Source organism: Osmia lignaria, chromosome 9 (assembly GCF_051020975.1).
Source record: "Osmia lignaria lignaria isolate PbOS001 chromosome 9, iyOsmLign1, whole genome shotgun sequence".
Lineage (NCBI taxonomy): Eukaryota > Metazoa > Arthropoda > Insecta > Hymenoptera > Megachilidae > Osmia > Osmia lignaria.
This window is the reverse complement of record NC_135040.1, coordinates 4,832,577-4,848,644: the sequence shown is the minus strand read 5'-3', so window position 1 is coordinate 4,848,644 and position 16,068 is coordinate 4,832,577. Positions and strand designations below refer to the sequence as shown.

Below are 16,068 nucleotides of genomic sequence, written 5' to 3'. Positions count from 1 at the left end.
TTTATCTCGATTTCGTAGCCACTTCCTTTTAATTACCGCTTCATTTTCGTCGCGTTTTTAATTATAACTTCGCCCCGGGCCGGCAACTCGAGTTACAGCGAGTTAAAAGTTTTCGTACCGTTTTCCTTTTTCCCCTCATTTTTTCATTTTCCTTTTTTACGTAATTTCGTTCGTTCGTTATTTCGTGTTTAATGAGTTCGCTTATTGTTCAAACATGTTAATGACTTTGCGACGCTGTTCCGTGAGAATAATTCCTAGCTAGGTACTAACAGACAGGCCCTCGCTACCGGTATTTACCTGAAAATTTCCTCAACAAACACCATGGACGTCGAATGTGCAGTGTTCGGAATCAGCTTTCAGAAGTTAAAAAACCGGGCCAAGGTGGGCTGGTAAAGGTAAACCTTCTTTTTCCCTTCTTCCAACCACTATGCAGCTTATAAAAGTTTGTCAGTAACAAAGAATTATCGTTCGCGTGGCTGATGCGCTTCGCAGTTTCTTTTCGCCGCTGATGATACTCGGCTAGTGGCGCGAACACGAAACACCCTCTTGTCGACAGTAGCTCGAGCTATTATTTTCCAGCCGGATGAAATTAGAGGCTGTACCCGCGTCTGCTCGAATTCCAAGAGGGAATTCCACGGTCTGATATGTCCCCTCGTGATTCTACAGTCGTGCTTCAGGGGAACCGCGCGCTTCCACGCAGACAAACGAGGCGACGATTGTTCGCGCGACGATTTACGCAAACACGCGTCTCCTAAAATCCGTTTGGATCGCGATGCCATACGAAACGGTTCCGCTCTTCCATTCCCCCGAATTCAGACGAAATTTCTTGCCGAACCGTGCGAACGCGGTATCTGTTTTAGAGAATACAATTTCCGAAAACTTTCCGCCTGTAATTCCCCGTTGTTTCCTCATTAATACGAGTTATTACCATATGACAAACGTATCGGTAGGCTATAGAAAGGTTAAGATTGTAAAACGGAACGTGGATTGCATGATTATAGAGTAGGGGTCTCTGTATAAAGTCACCGTGCATGGAAACAAGGTCGTCGGAAGTTAAGCCTTTGATGTGTCCCTCGAAAGGCAAATTTTCTTCTCAATCGAGGAAATAATTCATCGTTACGGTAATGGACTAAATACGAGCAAGGTTGGTCGATCGCGTTAACGCGAAACTTTCCGTTCGTGGAAGTGGCGAAAGGAGAAGCTCGATTTGACTGTCGAAAGGGTTGAATTCGTGGAACGTCGATTTCGCGCAGCGTTTCATCGATCATCGTAAGAATGAGGAAACACACGGCGCTACAAATTTCACCGAAACTTTAACTTTGCCCCGCGAAAGCGAAACTAACATTGTTTTACGATGCAACGAAACATCCACTGAAACGATCGCCGACGTGTACACGACTTTGACGTTGTATATTTTAGCGAGCTTTCTACTTCGGCTAACGTGCATCAACGTTAATGCACAGACTATAAAGTTACGCTATAGACCCGGTTACCCTGCGTTAAAGTGTCATCGAAACGTTTTGATGACGATCGTATGCAAATTACAGAGCGACGTTTTGCATTTTCTTTTCAAAGTATATAAAAACTCGATGGATATTAAATTGATTCAACGTGACTTTAAAATAATGTCCTGTACAGGCGTGAACGAACGGAGAGAAATGAAATCTTTCGCTTCCAATGGAAGCTTATGATTCGAACCCGTCAGACTTCCGGCCGGGATTAATCAGGCCGCCATTTATGAGAGCAGCGACGATTTCTTTTAAACGAATTACCTGCTCGACGGGTTTTAATACCGGTTGCCAGCAGGTGGAAGAGTGCCGGTGACAGGGGCGTCAGTTCGCTAATTTTCCGCGAGAAGGTACGGTCGAGCGATCCCGAAGGCCGGCTCCTTAATCCTGATAAAGTGAAAAATCAGCCAACCGTGTCTCGTGCGGACTCGTTTTCCCGGCTGCTGGCGTAGCCCGTTAATAAATTTGTGTTTACGATGTCTGGCTGGTCGCGGTGCTCGGCTATTTCTGTCCCTGGCTATCTGCCGGCTACCCCTTCGGCTAACCTACCCCTTCGAAACACATAAATATTTCCCTGCCGGCCTTCCAGGCTCGCTATTAACCAATCTCGGAGTTCCAAGCAATCTCGAGCCGTGGCTTTCACGGATTACGATGGTCCAATCGTATTTCCAAACAATATACTGCGAAACCTTCGAAAAAAAAGAGCATTTTTCTTTCTCCTTAAAGAAGAGAAAGAACGTTCTTTCCTTAATGGAGGCTGAAAGAAATAATTTGCCCTTTATCGCCGTGAGATATGGAAAATCAAAGTTTTTTCTACGGAATACATTCGTCGAGAAATCGAAACGGAGTGTGAGGCGGGAATACAAAACGCGTACGCGAGCTTCGCGAGCGTTCGATCGGGAAGCGATCACCTTCGTTCCACTTTGATACAAAGACACGGCCACTATAAAGAATGGCTTCCATTTGACGACACGCCGTGAAAGATCGATCAAAGTTAAGCAGATGGAATTTTTCATCGATGCCTTCTGAATACGAAAACGTGATCCTAGCTGCGGGATCTTACCTCTTTTCAGTCAGCAACCCCGACAAAGCTTTGTTACACTCGTCGTATTTTCTTCGTCTGTCCGATGATTTTTCTTCGTTTTATAACGAGCCTCTTCTCTCCAGTGCCGCTTAGAAAGCGAGAAAAAAACACTCCTGGCGAAGGTTTTCTTTCGATTCACCGGGTCGTCTCGTCTTCGAATCGATTCGAACGCATTCCGGGCACGTTGCTTTCCCCCTAGGCGAAACACAATTGCACATCGAAGCGATTTTGCAACGTTCCTTTAAGCAGCAGGATAAATACCAGTCTGCGTACAAATTCGATTAAGAGAACGGATGCTACGGTAGGTGGTAGGAGATCTGACAAAAGCCCTTCCGAAGTCGGCGTACGTCTGCCCCCATTGTAATCTGAAGTCCTTGCGAGGGTAGCGACGAGGACGAGGGCTAGACGTCTCGCATTAACCCCGCGACAATGCGAGGAACGCGAATGGTTAGCGTAATTCGCCGGTGTCGAAATTCGTGGTTGCGCGTTCTCCAGACGTTTCAACCCTTCTTGCAAACCTCCCTCTGCAAGAAGCTTCGCAGCACAATCGCAACGATGCGGTTTCCCTTTCGATTTTCACCTCCCGGCGTCTCGTTTCTCTCACAGTAAACGTAATCGACGTTACCTCCCGCTCGTCGGCTAATCTTACACCGTAACGTGTCATCAGGTACTTTGGTTCCTGTTTCTGTGCTTCTTTGAATGTTTAGCCGCGTTCGTGCTGACGGAATCCGGCGACGACGCTGCTGACGCGCGTCTTACCGCGGTGGAAATTCATCAACGATTCAAAGCGTTCTTGTAATTCCCCTGGAAACAGTTTAATCGCACGGTATCGAGGTACCGAGAAACCGAAGGAGCACAGATTTTCGTTGTAAAATCTGCTGGTTGCGGGATAAACCGATAAAATTAGGAGAGAGAAACGCATCTATTCTCCGGCTTGCGATATTAGGGAGTATTCTAATTCGAAATCCATCAACCGAGGCTGTCGAGCTTTCAAACTGAGTAGTTGCAGCAATTTCGTTCTGTTGAAATTAACCGCGACATGCTTCGACATAATAACCGGCAAGTTTTCGAGGAATTTGAATTATCCCTGATGCGCGCTGCCAACTTCTCGCACAGCGTAATTAATGACTTGATTTTCATCTTCGATCCGACTTTTCTGTTCCACGACGCGATTTCTTCCGGCGGTTAATATTAACCGGATAAAAAAGGGCGGCAAACGCTAATTGCACCGAAATTAAAATGTAACTGGCTCGTAAGGTTGCTCGTTTTATTTGGTCGCAACTCGGAAGTGATCGCGTTGCAAGAGAAGAGGACGAGAGTTCGGGAGAGATAAAGAGGGAAAGTTAATTAAAAGTCAACAGGGAAGTTGAGAAAAGTTTTTTCAGGTGTTTTTAAAAGGCGCACCGATGCGCGATGTAAAACGAAGAGGACAGGAGATATTTTCGTCACGGGTTAGAGAGCTGTTTTCGTGGTTAAAGTTCGACGAGATCCGTGACGCGAGACGCGCCGTTCAAATTAACCGGTTAACGAGAAAATCAAGTGTTTTCCGTCGAAATTGTTGGGATTCTTGCGAAAGTTATTAAGGTTAGTTATTAATGAGAAGAGAATTGACGGTGAAAGGTTGTGCCTACAGGATTTCGCGCGAAACCGGTGCTTTTATTTCGATTCAGAGATGCGTGAGCCGTCTCTTGAAGACAAGTAGATATTTACAGTTTGGGGAAAGCGGAAACAAAGAGAAGGGACGGTAGAAGCGGAAACAGCGGCGCTTGCCAAGGCAATAACTGGAGCGAAAGGAAAACGTTTGGTTTACATTCGCGACGCGGGGGTGTTGTAAAAGATGTGTTCCTTTTTTTTTTCTCTATCGGTGCCGTTCCACCACTCACAGTTCGCTCCCAAAGTTTCGAGAAGAAGCAACTCCGAACGGCGAACTTGCGCGCTTTTTCCTCGGGGGGGTTGGCTGAACTTTAGCAGGGTGTGATATAGCTGGCGGCACGATCGCGAAACGCGTTCCGAGCCTTTCCTTCCCTTATTCGGGCCCGAGAATGGTCGACGGTAGCTGCTGGATTTGGCGAACGAGCGCGTTTACTCTCGTTAAGGCGAGTGCCGTCGGCTGATTTACCCTCTTTACTCTGCTGCGACACCGAGCGAATCTCCCCCGAGAGGAAGGCCGAAAGACTGAGGGCAGGAACGAAGTAAAACGAGAATCGTTCGCCTTACAAGATCCTCTTATCCTTGGCGAAGGCACGCGAAGAGATTGAAAAGTTTTCCTCGTCAGAGAACGAGCCCTCTTTCCTCGCTCGTTACAATGAAAATTCGTCGACCCGATCGAATTGATTATCCTCCCTCGCCTCGCCTCGCCGATATTCCATTCTAGTCGATGGAAAATTAGACTGCATATAGATTTAACCGTATCGAGGATCGATACAAGCGTACGCTTTTTAAAAAAAAAAAAAATCTCTCTTCGTCGTTGAACAAGATTTATTTCGGCAACTTGACGTTCACGCGAAAACGCGAATGCGCCAACCGATCATTAAATACAAGGATCGTTGGAGTATGACGATAAAGAGCGGGAACACAATGGAGAGGCTAGGCTTCTATGTAAAGAATGATTTAACGAATGGCATTGTTATCATATCGAGGTGAAAAATTATGGAAGCTCTCAAAGCGGACAGGAGCTGGGAGGCCGTGAGACAGAAACGAAGGCGTGAGAAAAAGCGACCACCCGCGGCGACTAAATCAATAGCTCCTTCGCGAGTAACGAAGAAAAAGATGTCTAAATAAGTACCTGTGGTTTCTTTTGTCTTGTTGCTTGTTCCTTCAGCACCGACTCGACGAGACGCCCCTTTAACGAACCAACCCCCCACAACCCCCGAGATTCTTGAATTAATACCCCTTGCTTCGCCTTAATCATTCGGTCGATCAGCTTTACGGATACTTTAAGCACCGATCGAACATTTTACTCGCGGTACATTGGAAGGACTATAGAAAAGGTAGCGCTAACAAAAGTTTTATTGATATGTCGTTTTAAAGGTTCCGCCCCCGGAATTGCTATACGACGAAAGATTTCTCCCTTTGATAGCATGACGAATTTTAAACTGGCAATAAAAGGGCGATTACTTTGTAACTCGTATCGCTTCGCTTCTATAGAATACTGTGACGTCGAAAAAGGGACGAAACGTTGCTTATACCATTCGCGTTTCTACGGATTCAGGTTTCTACGATTTATTATCTATAGTTTTACGAACAACACGAAAATTACTCGGAATCGTCTGGTTTTCTTCCGTTCTAGGAAACTGTTTATAGCTTCGGCAAGGTGAATCAAACGTTCCTCGCACAGGCTACTCGATTGTTTTCAAATTCCGCTTTTCCACTCGGTTTCAATTATTTTTCCCGGATCTAATTCGTTGCGAAACAACTTGAAATTCATAGTTTATACTTAAACTCGCGTTTCACTCCCCTCTTGTCTCAACGAAGGAACACTCGTGTTTCGTTATAAACGAGCAACGTCCGTGGTGAATATTTGAAAATGCGGTTCGCAAAGAAAGTAAGAATAATTTGTAACGTGGATTGGACACGCGCGGCACAAAGGTGTTTCGAATGAAAAAGCGCGATATGTTGTCGGGGAACGTCGTCATCATTTGTACCTGTTGAAGGAATCGTGTACACGTTGAACGTGTTACCACTGCCGGCCATTTCTATCGACTACGACTTCGATTTTATGTTTCTCCTACCCCGGCGCCGTTTGCTCCGAGACGAAACAGTGGTAACGACGTCGCCTTCTTACACGGTAATATTACGAGGCGATCGGAAAGAAATTTTTGACGCTTATGCCGTTCATTGTCGCGCGTAAAGCAAGCAGTAAAACGAGGGAAAAAAAAAGAAAGGGAGAAGATCGGAGAAGCTTGAGGGTGTAAAGAGAGAAAGGTCGAGGCGAAAAGCGGAAAGAGAAGAAAAGAAGGAAAGTAGGAAGGAAGGAAGGAAGGAAAGACAGGGGCGGGTGGAAAGAATAAAAGAGGAATAGAAGGGATGATAAAAGGAAGGGAAGAGACGAGGGGTCTCGCGGGTTTCTCGTCAAAAAAGATGAAGTCACCGTGGTTTTGGGGTGGTACAGAGAAGAGGGGTGGGCGAGTTCTTTAAGGTAGGGGGCATGCGCGGCGTCCGGGGGTGCAGGAGGCCGTCAGGGGGTTAGTCGCTTGCCAACAACACGACGCGTAGCTCGCGCATCGCTCTCGTCTTACTCTACGCGTATCGTCCTATACCATTCGTATTTTCCTTCATTTTTTTTCTTTTCATTTCTTTTTATTTCTTTTAATCTACATATCTGCGGCCGCTTCGAACCGGAAACCGTGGCTCCAGCAAATTATTTCTCCCTCCGGTTTCCGTATACCTCGTTGTCGCGCGCGAAAGAGCCGATTGAAAGTTTGCGCCTAGTGTACACACGACCCAGGAAAGTTTCGATCCGATAATCTCTCCCGTCTCTTGTGCTTTCGCGCATCCTGTTTCGGACCCTTCGTTTGCGCTTCGAAAGTGTATCGCAGAGAGCTTCCACGAAGCTGCACCGCGTTAAGATGAGACCCGCAGCGAAGAGATCGAGGAGTTTCGCGGCAAAAGCTTTCGTCACCCTCTGAACACGCTGGGTGCTTCGTTGACGAACCTCGAGGATCGTTCTATGGTGCGGATCGAAGTGATCGTTCGCCGGAAGTGCGAGTGGACGAAGGTGGTCGTGCGATTTTCTTGCTTCGATCGAGGATCGAGCTCGGTTGTTGCACGGCGACAGTGCTGTGATACCGAGCAGACCGGAAGCAGCCGCATCCAGAGTACTGCAACGTGTTATCGTCATTGCAGGGAACGACGCGAAAAAGTGCGCGTTACCTCGATTCGACTCCCGTAGGACTGCACCAGGTTGCCTCTTCGAGGATCTTGGAGGAGGCGAGAGATCGGGCGACGATCAACAAGGTACGTTACGGCACTGCGAAAGTTTGGCAGATTTTAGCAGCGAAGAACGAGAGTTGAATCGCGTTTTAATTCGGGAAACGTACGATCGATTCGATCGATCGGGGCAAATGACTGGTTGATTATTCTATCTACCGACAGGAATTAATTCGATAATGAGAGACCTTATTCAAATGAGATTTAAATCGAATCGCGATACCAGCAATCTAACGTAATAGTTATATACAGAGCTGCGTGTGCCTACGTAATGCCCTGTTCTTCGTTATATCCTTGTACCAGTAATTAGCGAGCGTAATTCGTGGAAATGTATTACGTAACCCCGCGGGTATATATTGAAATTAATTATGAACTTTTCTGTTTCCGATTGAAATTACAGTTATCGCGCGGTTTATCGATGAATTTTTGAACGATTGTTTTAAATTAGATTTCAATTTCAATTCTCTTTATCGAATAAGCGAAAATTTGGGAAAATTCACGGAACGCGACGGGATTCACTCTGCTTCGCCTTCCGTCGCGTTCCGTTTAAGAATGAGAAATTAGTCGAATGTTGTTCGCGAATTCCTCATCGCATCGGGTAAAATATAACCGGTAAACTGCGTCGTTCCGTTGAAGAGAAAATTAACGCCGCGCAGAGAGATAATTGTTGTTCATTTCGCACTCATCAACCCGGACGTCGATTATCAGCGACTATCGCGTTCAATGCCGCGTTTCTGCGCGTTTAGTTTGGTTTAATTAAAATCAGAACGTTCAGCGTGGGCTTACATCGGTATAAAAGCACGGGCTTTTCGGTAACGTACAATTTTATTCCGGCAACAGCTCGATAAATACCGTAATCACTCGAATCGTGACGTTGAAATTACAGTGAAACATTAGGAGGGACACTCGCGGTGTAATTTCGTACGAATCGTCGGGACAATTCTTCCTGGCTGCGTGACGCGAACTCTTGTGCTTGTATCGTGGATCGGAAAGAGGAGGAAACAAATGGAGGGTGAAAGCTCGACGCGTTCCTAAAGGGAAGAGTATCGTTTGATGTCAGTGGGAAAACGACGGCCTGCAGGAGTTTGAATATCACCATCATTGGACGGGTCAGTTAATATTTCATTTTCATCGAAGATACGTAATTTTGGCAATTCGTCGATCGATCTCGACGATTTCGAAGAACGTAAACGTAGTCGGTCTGTTTTCTCGCACAATAGCTAAAGAGGAGATTAACCCGGCTGATCGCTCCGCGATAGCTGAAAAACGATCGATCACCGGAGAATTTTCGCTTCTGTTTTTTCCAGCTCTGTTTCCGGCTGATTTTTCCAGCGCGAACTACGCTGATCCGTTCATTTTCGACGAAACTATGCGACGAACGTAAACCGAATCGTCAATAAGGTAAAATCGAATCCATTATTCGTGCGTCGAATTTGCGACTATCCTGTGCGAGTTGAACGCATAGATAGCTGGAGCCTTTAATAACTGCTAATCCCGCATTATTATCGGCAACCGATGATAATCGTTCGGGATGCTGCAACGCGACTACGAGCAAATTGAATTTAATATAATACGTAGATAACTTGGCGAAAGCTGCGCGGTCTGGCTAAAGGGACAAAGGGAACGCGGGAGGAGGATAGAGAGGGCGATGTAAACGATATCTGGTGATCGGTATTGGCGCGATCGTGGAAGAGCACAATGGGCGATAATAGGTAATTAATTACTTTGATTACGATTAGAGGAGGGCGTTGCGTAGATGGCTTCATCCGCCCCGACGCGACGCGACGGTCTGGCTATCCTCTGTAATTGATCACTTTGTTAATTGCTCTTCCATTTATCCGCGGTTTCATTCACTTCTCAACGTAAAGAAAATTAGACATCTAATTTCGAAAAGATTTTAAATCAGCAGGAGGGGCACATTTATTCGAGAAGAAAGAAAACAAAATGTAATAAGTTCGTAAAAATTCAACGCGGTCCTTGGTTGTTTCAGTTCGGAAAAATGGTGGCGGATGTTCGATCAGTTCGACACTGATTTTTACCGCAGATTTTCTCCCTTCGCGCAGGCATTCGGAGGACAGAACGAAATATGCGATATCGTCGGGTGTTTCCCATTTTCCGCGAAAATTCGCTGGACGTACACGGAATTACGGTGTTTCTGATAGGTCACCGTGTTTTATCCGGTATCGTGGATATTCGGTTGGTCGTGTAATTGGACGCAGATGTCGCGGTGGTTTTCTGGAAGCGTAGATACGCGTGTACGTGTACACATGCACGAAGAAATATATACGAGTAAATTGGAATAATCAGCCCCGCTATACGTTTCGTTCTACCCGTTCGTTACTGTTCTTCTTTTTTTTCCCCCCTTTTCATATCACGCGGTAATAGCGTTCGGATACACGGCTGACAGAGAAATCCCGGCTAATGGAAAAGTATGAAAATGCGTCGACTAAACCCTGTAATAATATCCTAAGAGCGGGCAGATCGAGTCAACCTACGAACTAGGTCACGGACAGATAGAAGGCTTGACATCGTATCTGGAGACTACATTTTGATATGCAAATTCGAATCAATTAATCATCAATGATACGTTAGAAAGACAGACGAGATACAACAAATATACTATTTCGCGCTATAGATATGTATGGTGTAGCAATTAACAACGCGCACTACGAAACACGATATTGTTCATTTGTATTTTGATAACGGAAACTTTGGACAGGCAACACCGATGCTAGCTCGGAGAAAAAAATCAAAGAAATTCATAGAAATTGCAAAGATCGATTTAATCCGCGAATAAATCATCGATGTAATTTGTCAAACTATTCGACGCGTATTAATTTCCCGTAAATTATCCCGTTACGCGATACTTTGGCGTTAAAGCATTTATTATAAGCGTATCGTCAACCGTGTCCCGTGCATAATCGCGTCAAAGGTAATTGGTTCAACGTACGACAACATGTTGCATTTAACGGCATAATACGTCGTTTCGTTTGTCAAATAAATTACCAGCTTTCTGTCGTTACCGATAAGTTATTCGAGCGTCGAGCCGGACGTCACGGATTTCCTAGGGAAAGATGCACGCGATTCAATAATAGATCGAACAAACAAAGAGAGAGATATCGAATTGCCGATATCCGAATGATGAAACACAAGCTGCCCGCGGATTAGTTTCCGTCATTGTAATTACATCAGCCGCGGTGGCGAGCTCCTCTGCCCGATGTTTCTTACCGTACGCTCTTTGATAATTAGGAGAAAGTTGCGTCCGGCTAACGAACTAGGGATTTCAGATGAACGGACGGTTCTTAGACGGGACAAAAGGTAATGAAAGCTAACAGAAGCCGTCGTGTAGCGATCCTTAATGGAAGAGAATACAAGGGAGAAACGGAAACGAGCAAGGCACGAGAGGAACGAGATAAAGGAGCCGAATGGATGCGACGAAACAAAGGAGCAAACGACAAGAACGGAAAGAAGTATCAATAAAAGGAACAAAGGCAAGTGCGGTGAGCTGAGACTCGAGAAGAAGTTGTAAGTCTGAAACGAAGGGAAAGGAAAACGTAAAGGGAACATTGAAAGGGTAAAAAATTGTCGACCAACGAACCGGGAGAATTTCGAACGTTGTACGTGGACGGTGTTTAATTCGATGAGTCACGGAATGAATCATGTATCTTTGATAAAGTCGAGCTTTCGACGGATGCAATTGACCCGTACATTTCACGACCGACCCGCCGGCCGAAGAAGCTTAATTATTCAAAGAGAAGAGCAACGACGTTACACGAACCCGTCGCCGCCGTTTCATCCGCGGTTCCGCTTCCCTCTGTTCACCTTCGGCCGGTTATTTCATTTTACGATCGAATCCGTTCCTATAACCCTTATCCTGTGTATTAGTCGTAATCTTGCCCGTTAAATAGAGCTTTACGCGGGATCCGCCGCATTAACACTGCGACCCGTGTCGGTTCAATTCCATCCGCAAACTTCTACTCCCGTGGCTTGTATCGCGAATCGAACTTTACCGCTTCGAACTTTCCGAGTTATTTAAACTGCCAGGGAACGGTATTTTTTCCACCGACTAGTTTCACCGAGTTCACGCGTAAATTTTATTTTTCACCAAAGTAATTTCTTGTGCATTTCTTAGTTGATACGATCTGAACGAGGGTAACGCTACGATAAAAGTGAATAGTTGATAATTGCACTTATACGAATGAAAGCGCAATACGATGTTTTTCGTTATCACCGTTCGTGCAGTCACTAATTAAGCTCGCAATTTTAACGCACGGAACTTGACGTTTATTGACCTGATGAAAGCTCGTCCTCGACATCGTTACGATACACAGAAACGAGCCAAACGTGATAGTCTTCTCGTTCGGGGGTGTATTGTTTTATTTCGTTGCCCGGCGAATGTGAAAAATAAGCGGGGAAAAAAGCGAAGAGTAAAAGGGTTCCAGAGCATTAATTGTGCACAAGGATCTCGAGAGCAGTTTAAAAAAATAAACGCGACGCGCAAGTTGTTCACTCTCGGTTCGTGTGAAAAATAAAAGCTTGACGTATGAACCCTTTTGCGCTGTAATTATTTTCCTAGCCTGTCCTCGGCCGGCTGTGATTTTATTTCTCCTGCCGCTGACGTCTTATTTCATGCACGCAACGATTGCTTATATTTATTAAATCCTGTAATTTTGTCGCGCGATAAATTGTTGAAAATTGTTTCGTACCATTGAACGGGCATAGCCATTGTGACAGTGATTTGAAATTGAATTTTTGACGGATCGATTGTGCAATTTTTCTGCGACAATAAAAGGCTACCGCTCTTAACGAGAACCTTTGTTCTCCTTCACGTTCGTCAACAGGTAACAATAGAGTTGTCGAATGGAAGTCACGCAAAATTTATTTGCAAGCTTTGATTAACCCCGGATTGAAATCAAATATTCTTCAATTTTTGAAAAAAAAAAAAAAAAAAAGAAAGAAAATAGTGAAAACCAGAAATGGTTTCCACGACACGATGCATTTCCAGGGCGTAATAAATATAGAAGAAATGATACGAGAGCTGGAGGGCGACACTTTTATCCTTTTAAACGCGACGACAAGGTGGCAACCTTAACCCGATTCGCAAGAAGCCCGTTTACCCGGTTGCTTTCTGGTAGACGCTTCAACGAATCTCAGATTTCCTCTTCATTCATTCGCCGGTTCGAGTTCTACCCCTCGTAACTCGAGCCCCGCGTCGCGACGCCTACGACTTCAAGTACTCGAACCGTCGACAATTCACCCTCGGGAATCCAACGTCGAAGATACTCGAAGCGACGAGCCGGCTTCTATTTCTTCTTGTCCGCAAGATGTTCCTTTCTGACAGGATCGTTGCATCAGATATCTTCTCGATCGTACAAGAATTCCAATTAAAAGCAGAATTAACGTTCGCCGGCCGAAAGATCGTACTTATTCGGATGATTTTCAGCGAACACAAAAACAGGTCGTATCTTTGAAATGTTTGCCGAAGGCGAGGCGACCTCCTGAGAGAAGGCAGATGGCGTGACGAATATAGCGTTCGACTGGTAATTACCGGCTCGAGGGTATACCGTGGGTAATCAAACGGTCAGACGTTGCCGTTCCCAGCGGGAAAGCAACCCTTCGTGCCACCCTACACCCACACAACTAACCCTTGTCTCGAAACCGAACGAGAAGACTTATCGGATCCCGCTAAATATATCAGGCTTATGTCTTTTAGTATCCGGGAAACCTCATCGAAAGTGACTTTATTCGACGTTGATTCGTCGTACGTTCCATACTCGGTTCAATAGGCCACCGAGGAAGCCGCGAAATGTCACGGCAATTATACGAGCACTTCGTTTCGTTCCGTTTTCCGCGATTTTCGCAAACATTATTTCCCGGGATTATCTCGAACGCGTAATTACACCCGGTGGAAATGCTAGGGAAACTCGGCCTCGCCCCGTTATCCTCGAACGAGGGAATTTTCTATACGAATACCGTGCGCTGCTTTTAGGCTCGAATGGAACCCTCCTCCTTTCACCCCGAACATAATTTCGTCCTGAATACCCGGTCAGATTTTTCCCGCGTTTCTTTTCTCCCTTTTCTCGATACGTTATCCGCTTTTCTGTTTTTTCTTTTTTCTTTCTTTATTCACTTGTACACAAGAAACGAAACGCCCACGATTACCAGAAATCTGATGGAACATTCGTTGCCTCGTCCCTGTAGATTTCACGAGAAACAGACGAAACTAACGTCGTTCCCTCTTTTTCATGCCATCGTTCAATCTATCCGTAGCCCGTTCGATCGATCTTTTATGCCGTTCGTTCTACCGCCGATACGAATACGTTGGGTTTCTGGCTTTAAAGCTACCATTACGGGTTACCACGTTGGAAGATCGATAGGAGAATGGTACCTGTAAGAATATTTCGTTTCTGCGACGTTACACGCGCTACAGGATCTCTAGGCCGACGCCGGAAACTCGTATAAACTTTTCAAAGTGTACAATAGTTACGTCGGCGATAAAGCGTGGATTTTCTCTTCTAAATTCATGGAATAAATTGCTATGTAAATTGGTCGATCGAAGAGAAACGATACCAGAGGATAATTGATACATTCCCTTTACAATTTTATGTTTTCATAAGATTTTCCGCGATTGCGATTGCTCGTTGAAAACTCGGAAAAATTCGGTATCTCGTATCAGAAGCCAATAGGGAATTCGCTTGGCCTTGTTTGGAACGGTGCATTGCAGAGAGAATCCTAATATCCGCTCTCTCGATGGTGTAAAATTTTCGCGCCAACTTTCGCCACTTTTAATCTTGCAATTCCCGACTGGAAACAAGCGATCCAACCAGCGGTGAACCTTTGCGAACGAACAATCCTGTCCGCGTGGTTGGCTGCACGGAAATCTCGTCGGCGTATAACTGTGTCTACTCTACTTATTTTGCATCGCGAATACCTTATCGCTCGGATGATTTTGTTCAAAGTTCGCTGAAAGAAGAACGGAAAGAATTTCCTTCGAATAAATAAGCGTTTTCACGGATTATTCAGCGAGAGGATCTAGGCTGTATTACGCGCCCCGAACCGTGAAACACGCGGGATCGGGGAATTAGCGAACGTTTGACCGGTCCGCGGCGCCGGTTAAACTGCGGACACGCGGCGGTAAGCCGATCGGCTTTCCGGGGCTTACGCTTCGGCGAAACGAATAAAAAATGAAAATTAGCATCTTCCACGAGCGTCGAACAGGGGTAGACGGTTAAATCGCGGGGGTTGATACGTTCGATGAGTCAACGGTGCTTTGAAAAATTCGTACGCGAAGAGGGTAGGAAACGATTGCGAATTCAAAACATTAGAGGAGCATCCCTCAGACGATGTTACATTTGGCGTTACGTTTCGTAGCTGAGGGGCGCGAGAACTGCGGGTCGAATAAAATATGCAAGACGAGATTCCGTGTACTTAGGGGATGATCCGGGAACACATCTGTCGCGTTCATAAGGGATTCCCTGTCGTGCGGCACGGCGGAGGGTGGCGACAGACGACCCCCGTCGAACTGCGGTTAGTCACGCGTGTCAAATGAGCAAATCTAAACAGATTATACGCCGATTGGCCGATACGATTTCCTCGCGGGGGGGGGGGGGGGGGGGGGATGATATCTCGTCGCAGGACGACAGATGTGCCGGTTAATTTCGATTCTTCTCTTCTTCCTTTTTTATGGCCCGTTTTATGACACGGAGCGTAGCATGCGTTTAATAGGGTATTACGAGGAAGGAAATTTCTCTAGGGTGAGTCGTCTTTCTCGGCATCGCGAATCGGTTTTATCGGATTATTAAAGGGCGTCGTCGAAATTTGTCGAGCGATTGGTACGCGTATCCAGGGTGGTTAACCGAAACGATGATTACCATCAGACGCGATAAAACTTTCTAATCGAACCGGCTGTCCGCGTGTTTACGAAAGCTGTACTCGCTAAATAAACGTGGCTCCAATGTTATCCGAAATGGTAAAGCTATTGTTATGCCGCCGAGTGTGTACTTAACGAGCCTTGTACGCGTTCGTATTTCCTCGGTGAATAAGTATGCACCGCGAATGCGTAGGGGAAACGAGAAAATTACTCGGCAAACCAACCCCGAACGCGAATGATAAAGTTTATTTTGCGCGCTCGAGTTATGAGCTACAGCTACGTCGCTGTCGACAATTTTAATAGACGTTCCAAGATTAACAAGGTGCACGATTATGCACGATTCAGAATTTCGCGAAGGAGAGAAAAAATTGTTTATCCGACTCGTCGATGAAAACGTGGAAAATGCCGGTAAAAATTCCGCTATTTGTCGAACGATTTCTGTTTGCTAGGAGCGAGGGACGCGTTTAGAAGTTGAAACGGACACGCGGTGAAATACGAGCGGCTGTTTTGTCGAATCTTCCCCGATTCACAGACGGAATACGTAAGGCCACGGGGAAGACGTTAGTTCAGGGCGTTCCTCATATCCTATTCCCTTTTCCCTCCTTTTGATCCCTTAAGCCGTGTAACGCAATAGCTTCGGCGACGGTCGCATATCCGAGGAAAATGACCGGCCGCCT

General features: G+C 45.8%; 2 protein-coding genes across 8 annotated transcripts in view; one reads left to right on the top strand and one right to left on the bottom strand.

The window, feature by feature from the left end:
- Nucleotides 1-16,068, top strand: part of LOC117605925 (limbic system-associated membrane protein) — a 164,996-nt gene that overhangs the window by 120,446 nt on the left and 28,482 nt on the right. For 2 of the 7 annotated variants that reach the window (XM_034327755.2, XM_034327745.2), the window contains one exon: nt 7,438-7,548. The exons of 3 other annotated variants lie outside the window; for them this stretch is intronic. The gene's annotated coding sequence lies outside the window, so the exon portion shown is untranslated. Of the gene's footprint in view, nt 1-6,778; nt 7,549-8,070; nt 8,631-16,068 lie in introns of those variants that run through there. 2 more of the 7 variants (XM_034327783.2, XM_034327793.2) reach the window with 2 other exon arrangements.
- The window catches only part of LOC117605946 (limbic system-associated membrane protein), a 139,141-nt gene that overhangs the window by 105,080 nt on the left and 17,993 nt on the right, over nt 1-16,068 (bottom strand). The window lies entirely within an intron of this gene.